The sequence below is a fragment of the Eschrichtius robustus genome, chromosome 6 (assembly GCF_028021215.1).
Source record: "Eschrichtius robustus isolate mEscRob2 chromosome 6, mEscRob2.pri, whole genome shotgun sequence".
Lineage (NCBI taxonomy): Eukaryota > Metazoa > Chordata > Mammalia > Artiodactyla > Eschrichtiidae > Eschrichtius > Eschrichtius robustus.
In genome coordinates this window covers 34,470,901-34,479,986 of record NC_090829.1, presented here as the reverse complement: position 1 = coordinate 34,479,986, position 9,086 = coordinate 34,470,901, and the positions used below count along the sequence as shown (strand labels likewise).

Below are 9,086 nucleotides of genomic sequence, written 5' to 3'. Positions count from 1 at the left end.
TTTCTTGAGCCTTCAGACACTTCTCTTTCATTTTTGTGTTCATTCTTCCGTTCTCTTCTCTCAATATTCTCCCACCCCTACTCCCAGACCACATTGTCTAAATATTGAGTAGAACCTACTCAATATTTCTTTCTCAAATTTAACATTATTTCAATTGACAGATGTGAATATATATGTCAGAGCATCAAAATCATTGAATTTGAACAGTTTCTTGATTCATTATGACTGTAGACAGTTAAGTACCCATCAATCTCTGGCAGACAAATGTTAAGATTTACCTGACTGAGCTTGCCGAAGTCAGGGACCATGTCTTGTCCAGCTTTGCGCTGCCGGCACTGGTCACGGCATCTGGCACCGAGCATGTGCTCTCTTAAGGCTTACTGAATGGAAAAATCCTGACCTATGAGCTAGGTTAGGATTAGATGGGGAGCTGTGTAGAGAAAACAAAAGATTAGTTTTTTCTTGGATGAATTCAAAAGAGACTTCCAAGAAAATAAATAAGGGATTGCAGCTCTCTATGAACCATATTATCTGCAATATTTTCAGAGTGACTAGTCTTTAACTAACTACAGTTGACCCCAGAGCAACTCCGGGTGGGGAGGTGGTTAGGGGCGCTGACCCCTGCACAGTCCAAAATCCACATGTAAGTTCACTGTCTGCCCTCCCTATGTGGGGGTCCGGATCCGTGGACTCAACCAATCAGGATCATGTAGTACTGCAGCATGTATTTATTGAACAAAACCTGTGTATAAGTAGACCTCCACAGTTCAAACCTGTATTGTTTACGAGTCAACTGTAGTCTCATTTCAACAATAAACAACTTTTTGTGAAAATGACTCTACTACCCAAAGCAATCTACAGATTCAATGCAATCCTTATCAAACTACCACTGGCATTTTTCACAGAACTAGAACAAAAAATTTCACAATTTGTATGGAAACACAAAAGACCCCGCATAGCCAAAGCAATCTTTAGAACGAAAAATGGAGCTGGAGGAATCAGGCTCCCTGACTTCAGACTATATTACAAAGCTACAGTAATCAAGACAGCTTGGTACTGGCACAAAAACAGAAACATAGATCAATGGAACAGGATAGAAAGCCCAGAGATAAACCCACGCACATATGGTTACCTTATCTTTGATAAAGGAGGCAAGCACATACAGTGGAGAAAAGACAGCCTCTTCAATAAGTGGTGCTGGGAAAACTGGACAGCTACATGTAAAAGTATGAAATTAGAACACTCCCTAACACCATACACAAAAATAAACTCAAAATGGATTAAAGACCTAAATGGAAGGCCAGACACTATCAAACTCGTAGAGGAAAACATAGGCAGAACATTCTAGGACATAAATCACAGCAAGATCCTTTTTGACCCACCTCCTAGAGAAATGGAAATAAAAACACAAATAAACAAATGGGACCTAATGAAACTTAAAAGCTTTTGCACAGCAAAGGAAACCATAAACGAGACCAAAAGACAACCCTCAGAATGGGAGAAAATATTTGCAAATGAAGCAACTGACAAAGGATTAATCTCCAAGATTTACAAGCAGCTCATGCAGCTCAATAACAAAAAAACAAACAACCCAATCCAAAAATGGGCAGAAGTCCTAAACAGACATTTCTCCAAAGAAGATATACAGATTGCCAACAGACACATGAAAGAATGCTCAACATCATTAATCATTAGAGAAATGCAAATCAAAACTACAATGAGATATCATCTCACACCGGTCAGAATGGCCATCATCAAAAAATCTAGAAACAATAAATGCTGGAGAGGGTGTGGAGAAAAGGGAACCCGCTTGCACTGTTGGTTGGAATGTAAATTGATACAGCCACTATGGAGGACAGTATGGAGGTTCCTTAAAAAACTAAAAATAGAACTACCATATGACCCAGCAATCCCACTACTGGGCATATACCCTGAGAAAACCATAATTCAAAAAGAGTCATGTACCAAAATGTTCATTGCAGCTCTATTTACAATAGCCAGGACATGGATGCAACCTAAGTGTCCATCATCGGATGAATGGATAAAGAAGATGTGGCACATATATACAATGGAATATTACTCAGCCATAAAAAGAAACGAAATGGAGGTATTTGTGGTGAGGTGGATGGAGTTAGAGTCTGTCATACAGAGTGAAGTAAGTCAGAAAGAGAAAAACAAATACAGTATGCTAACACATATATATGGAATCTAAGGAAAAAAAAAAAAAAGGTCATGAAGAACCTAGTGGCAAGACGGGAATAAAGAGACAGACCTACTACAGAATGGACTTGAGGATATGGGGAGGGGGAGGGGTAAGATGTGATAGGGTGAGAGAGTGGCATGGACATATATACACTACCAAACGTAAAATAGATAGCTAGTGGGAAGCAGCCGCATAGCACAGGGAGATCAGCTCAGTGCTTTGTGACCACCTAGAGGGTGGGATAGGGAGGGTGGGAGGGAGGGAGACGCAAGAGGGAAGAGATATGGGAACATATGTATGTGTATAACTGATTCAGTTTGTTATAAAGCAGAAACTAACACACCATTGTAAAGCAATTATACTCCAATAAAGATGTTAAAAAAACACAATAAACAACTTTTTAATAAACTGTGTGAGACAGTGAGATACAAAAGGAATCTTATTAACATTCCAGATTGAATCATCTAAGGTTTTTTATCTCATTTTCTTCTTCTTCTTTTTTTTTAAAACACCCCCAAAGCAGCACTTACTTACCCAATGAATTCCAAAACATTTAATTTAGAAGTCTGGCATTTCATAATCACCGATTTTGATTGACATGAGCTAACACATAGGACGATAGCCAAAGAGTTAGAAAACATAAATCCATGATTCTTAAACAATAGTAACAAAAAAATAAAAAAGTTACAGATATCAAAACTTTAGATGCATCGCACTGAAAAGAAGGCTTGTGCGCCTCATAATTTAAAGAGGCAAAACAAGGCGCTACTGAAACCTCTCGTTAAACAGCTTATTATTAAGCTGATGGAAAGGAGCAAGTGGTCTCTCCATCTCAGCTTCCCTTAACAGTTTTCCAACAGCTGAAGAAAGAGGTGGGAGGGGTGAATTCATTTATGCATGCACAGATTTACTGCTTTAATAAAACACTATCAGCTTGTTTTAAATGAACTGTTTAAACACCGACTGCAGCCTGTGTCGGCTAATCCTCCGTTCTAACCTCCCCATTGCTTTCACCTGCATTTCACTTAGCTCCGCAAGCAGAGTAAAATGCTTCCTTCAGAACGCACCTGTCTGCACAACCGGAAAAGGAAGCTCCCGTGGGCTCACAGCAAACCGTCAGTCCCGCAAGGCCCATGAATTTGTCCGGAACTGCTTCCGGGGGAGCGGAGAGCCGATCTGAGTGGATCCGAGTAGCTGTGCTGCCATACAGACAGGTTTAGCACTAGCTACGGAGTGACTATAGCGAGGAAGGGGCGGTGGTGCTGGGGTGGGGGTAGGCGTCGGGCCGAGGCGCCCGCGTGGCCCTTCTCCGGCTTCCTCGTCCTGCTGGTCGCTCCTCCCGAGGGTGAAGTTGTCTCACAGCAGATGCATGATGAGCGTGCAGTCCTTATAGGAATCCCCGTTTAGTGTGTCCAGCTCGCCCGTGGCATCTTCGGAGGCTTGTTTGGCTAAGAGGCAGGGCTCCTCGGGCGCTCTCTGGGTCTCACAGTAGAACACGGAGAAGTTGAGGGCCAGGCCCAGCCGCATGGGGTGCGTGGGCTGCATGTGCTCTTTGCTGATTTCGAAGGCTTCCTCGTGGCGGCCTCCGGAGCTTCGACCACACTGTTTTTCTTCTCACTGGAAGCTGCCTCTGCCAGGTAGCGGTAGTAGTCGCCTTTCATCTTCAGGTAGAGGACCTTTGCTCTCACACTGGAAATCAGTGCAGTTCTTGATGAGGAACTTGTCCAGCAGAGCCGGCACGACGCTGCACACCGTTTCCAGCTCCTTCTCGATCTACGCCTGGTAAGCCTTAACCTTCTTTCTTCTCATGGTTCGGCCATGGTTCTCTGCTCGATGCTAATGATAACCCTCCAGGAAGACCGCTGGGCACCGACCACGTTCTTGTAGGCCTGAGAGAGGAGGTTTCGGTCTTCACTGGGGAGAGGTTCGTTGAGCTCGGTCACCGCCTTCATGGCGGAGGCCCTGTCGTCGCAGCGCTCCGCATGCTCGGCCAGCCGCGCCCGCTGCAGCAGCTGCTCGCAGTCCCGGTTACCGCTAAGGTCCCGCCTCACTTAGCGCCCCGCTCCGCTCGCTCGCTCGCGCGCGCGCTCCGGGTCGCCGCGGAGGCTGCCGCCGCGCACGCGCACGCGCACTGGCTCACCGGCGGCCCAGGCAGAAGGCGGCCGGCAGCGCCGCTCGTCCTCTCGCTGGCTTGCCCCGCGCGCTGTGTTACCTTCTTTTCAGATTTGTCTGGAGTGTTGGAAAAAGTTTATAGTTCCTTTTTCCTCCTTTCTAACATGTGATTGAGATTTTTTTATCCACTTCATGATCTGATAAAAGTACTTTAGAAGTTTCTTTCAGTAAATATTTTCCAGTTTATAGCATTCATCCTTGAGTTCCCTCTAGATACCAACAAAGCAAGTAAAGAAGTAGACTTGCTTCTCTTCTCACTGCAGGAAGGTAGATAACCGATAATCCCAAGTTGCCTCAATAAAATGTGAACAAACCTCTGTCTCTGGTGTTAAGACTTAAGAGTAAGGTCCGTAGTAATAAATGTTGATTATTGTGTTTTCCTGCCAATCCTCCTGTTCGAAGGCCATGTGCACGTGGGATGTTTGATCAGCAGAGTTTTCGCCAGGCTCCTCCTTTTCCATAAAATGGATAGTATCTGTACTATTCACGTCAATAATGACTGAAACGTGTCTAGATTGCATAGCCCTGATGGTTTGCTCTCATGGAGTTTCTTTTTGGTGCTATGTTCTCATAAAAGTATTATCAAACCTACCTCTATATTTGCTATAGGAATCTTGTTTGAGGATATTGTCCATCCCAATGTTCATTGCCTTCCCTATGAAGTTCCACATGAAAATGTTTTTTTAGAAAATTTTCTGCTAATTGCTAGTGAAATTTTGCTTCTCCCAAAGAACAGGTATTTTCCCTCATAAACAATGAGTGTTATCTGCAACACTAGCTCCAGTTATTAAAGCATCAGTAAATGTATAACTTCAGTTAACAAGATGTCAGGAGACAGTTTGGTTTAAGAGTGATTATTCAGCAACTCAATGATATTCACAGCAATCACAAATTCCTGTTTTTTCCAGCTATGCACCTTCAGTGTCAAGCTTGTCAGGCTAGCCTATGTCATGGTTGTTAGATGGTTGCAGTAGCATTAGGAGTGAAATCCTCAAACAGTAACATACAGAAGAATAGCATATGCCAAACTTTCTCAGAGTTTTCTAGTTAATTTCAAAGAAACATCTCCAGAGGACCCCCAGTTATCTCCTACCGTTGCATTGGCCAGAACCACATTAGGTGCCCAACTAGAACAAATACTAGCAGCACAACTGTTGCAGAGGAGATGAGATGACCATGGCTGGCTTACATTAATCAGAATTTACCCCCAATCTACGTAGCTACCTTAATAAAAGAGTTTTTTTTTTTTCTAAATAAGGAAGAGAGAGGAAGAGATCTTGAGTAGGAACCAACAGTGTCTATTAGAAACACTTAGAGGGGGTCATTTTCCTTTTAAAATAGAAAACTTAGAATTAACTTTGTAAGCCATGCATGTATTATCATGGCCCTTCTACTTTATGGCTCTTTGTTCTGCTTTTATCTCTTAGTCTTGCTATCAATTAAAATTTATTTTCTACTGCTCGTGATTTTTGTATACTTTTTTTGACATACATTTCTGATGTTCTAGACTTCACATGTTTTTCAAAATGATGTATAATATATGAAAACGAGAGCTAATGTTTCAGATACAAACTAGGGAATAGAAGGTGATTAGGTAACTGTTCTGGATTTGAATATACAGGATTCATTGACATTCCAGCAGAATCGTTAGAAAATGATTTTGGGCTAAGCCTTTAAAAACATGGCTGTAGTGATCGACTTCCCAAGCATGGTAACACTGAATATTCTCACATAATTAACATCTCTAGTTTACAGACAAGCAGTGGTGGCACTTTTTGTTACAGGTAGAATTTAATTAGCCAAGGCAAATAAATTAGGTTTCACACTTCTATCAGGATAGTGGAATTGCAGAGGCTGGTCTGGAAATTTCAGGCCATTGAAGATGCCATTTGACCTCTCAAGGAAATTAACTTTTCCAGCTGCCATGCTGAAAAGTTCTAATTAAGCCATATGGGTATTATTAACTTATTTATTACAATGGATGTCATGTAGGCAACTTTCTTGGAATTCTGGAAAATCCTCCAAATGACTTTTTCTTAATGTACAGGTGAGATGGAAGGCATCTTAGGATGGTACACGTCAATGGGACCATAGAGAGAGAAGATTCATAGAAGATTTATAGACTTAATCATATAAACCTCCAAAGATTCACTTTATTCTTTCCATATGGGGACCCAATTTGTATTACATTTCCTTTTGTACAAGAGTCTTATATAATAAAGAATGCATGAAGCATTTGAAAAAGATTAGCCTCTGTGGTAATGGGAAATATTGCAGAGAAGAGACAGATGTTGGAAAGGCAAATATGGACTCATTTTATGGGGAAATAAATAAATAATGGGAAGGCTTATGTAAGAGTGATGGTTAGTAGTAATCTTCAGGGAAATGGTTCAATTAAATAATATATAGGACAAAAAGTATTGGAAGAGGATTTGTAGGTAGAGATATAATTAATTATAGGGTTATGCAAACTTGGGAACACATTGTGTGATTGGTTGCTTAAACTAAAACATATTGCACTAGTACAATTACTTAAACAGAAAGTAGGAAGTATGTGTTGGAATCAGCAAGAACCCTGGAGGCACAAATGTAATAAAGAGGAGGAGAAAGTTTGATATTCTTGCAGGCAGAAAAGAGAGAAAGGAAACGAAGGGCTGGTGTCTTCAGGGAGAACAGTTAAATGTATGTGATTATAATGTGTGATAGTTAATAAGTTATTCCTATGTGATAGGTAATGTATGTCTTCTCAATCTCCCCATGAAATAATTGATAAAAAGCTGACATTTCTCACTAATGCTTTGTGGGATGGCTTGTATTTCAGGAATGTAACAAAGGCTGAGTTCTGTTCTCAGGTTAGTTCAATTGAATCTTGGAAGGACAGCCACTTATGTTCCATCAGTTGTATTTTGTTCTGTAAGTGGATTTATTTCATGTTTATTTGTTTCAATTTTGGAAGGAGATACTCCTTTTTATCTTTCTCCATTGCAGAGGTCTAGAATTATCTTGGGCTCTGCTGTGTTCCCCCATCTCACCACAGAGCCAACACTTCTTCAGAAAGGGCCTCCTGTTTTTGGCCTGGGAGTAAATTACTCGGGTATGTGACATTATGGGGAATGATGTGAGGTAGCAGGGCACAACTGGTTCAGTATTTCTGTAATCTTTGAATTAATTACTTTGATTATTTGCCTTTGGACAGCTCCTGCTCTTGGATGACTTCCTATGGAATACTGGGGAACTTCTCTTGAGTTTTGCTCAAGATTGTTGGAATGCATGGCTTTTACCTTTGTAGCAGTCCTCTCTGCCTGTTTTGGGTTGTGTGTATGTGTGTGTGTGTGTGTGCGTGTGTGTGTGTGTATGTATGTATGTGTTTTAAACATTCACTCTCTCTCTTATTGCATTCCAATTTCCAGAAATCTCACAAAAATTTTGCCCTTCAAGGTAATCTCTCCTTTTTTTTCTAGCTAATGTCTATTTTTATTTCAGTTAGATTTTGGAAGGAAACAGAACCATGTGGGATTAATCAAGTCAGCCATCTTTAACTATAGTCACAGGTGTATATTCTTGACACTTTAAAATGTTTTTTGTTCAGTGTGTACATTTGGCCCATCCAGTGAACTGGTATCCATTTTCTTTTCTTAATTGGTTAACAATATTAAAATTGATTCAGTTGTTCATACATCATGCTTTCCTGCTCAGGGGAAAACATCTTTTTGGCCCAGGAAAGCTCTTCCTGGAATTGACCTGAAGTATACCAATTTTTATATAACCCAACTCATGTAATTCCTGCTTTGGCTTTAGACTTTAGCTTAAAGGGGCATTTGATTTAGTAAACAGCAGTTGATCAACTTTTGTGGTTATTGACCTAGGGCATTGCATCTGAATGTGAAAACCATCATAAGTAAAAGGAAGATTGATGGAATATGAGCTTGTGCTGTACTTCCTGCTTGCTGCTACTATTTTATTCTTCTTTTAGAGCTAAAATATTAAAGTTTGTCTTACAGATGAGTATTGCTAAATGCATATTCAAGCTAATAAAGAATTATCAAACACACAGTGAGAAATCAATTTTCAAAGTGGTAGAGTCAAAGCAGGCCAAGTATCATGGAAAAGTCTTGAGCATGAATGAAAAGACCTGTGTACAAATCTTGACACTGTCACTTTTCATATTTTTTTTTAACAAGAGAGTTACCTGTGCTCCTGCCTTCCTCCCAGTTTCCTCCTCTGTAGACTAGGAATAATATCATCTTCTCATTGTTTTTGAGAGAAATTAAAGCATCCCTAGTATTTAATAAATGCTCAGTAAATGTAACTTAAATCTGTTATTGCTATTTTTACATTCCATCCTCCTTTGCTTTCTTTTCTCCTATTTCTCTCCTCTCCTCTGGCCCTAGTTATCACGTATGTATTGGGATTCCTACAGTCTTACACACTTCTTCTATCGCTCTTGTTCTTGCATTCAGCCCTATTCATCTTTTTCTTGATTTACTGATAATCAATCTTAAAGTGAACATTTTATTCCTTTGTGCTTTTTACCCTTTTCTGCCTAAAACCCCCAAACTGTATTTTTGGTTCTCTAACATCTCCTCCAACATCTGCCACAAGGCTGGGCTGGAAATGCTGGCTAACAGAGCATGCTGGATGGCAGGGTTTTTGCATTTATTTCTGTCTTTCAGGCAGGTCATCAAATAACGGGTCAACCAGTCAATTAGTA

General features: G+C 40.7%; 1 pseudogene; it reads right to left on the bottom strand.

Annotated features, from left to right (window-relative positions):
* Window positions 1-351: 351 nt before the first annotated feature.
* Window positions 352-9,086, bottom strand: part of LOC137765852 (14-3-3 protein eta-like) — a 92,502-nt pseudogene continuing 83,767 nt past the window's right edge.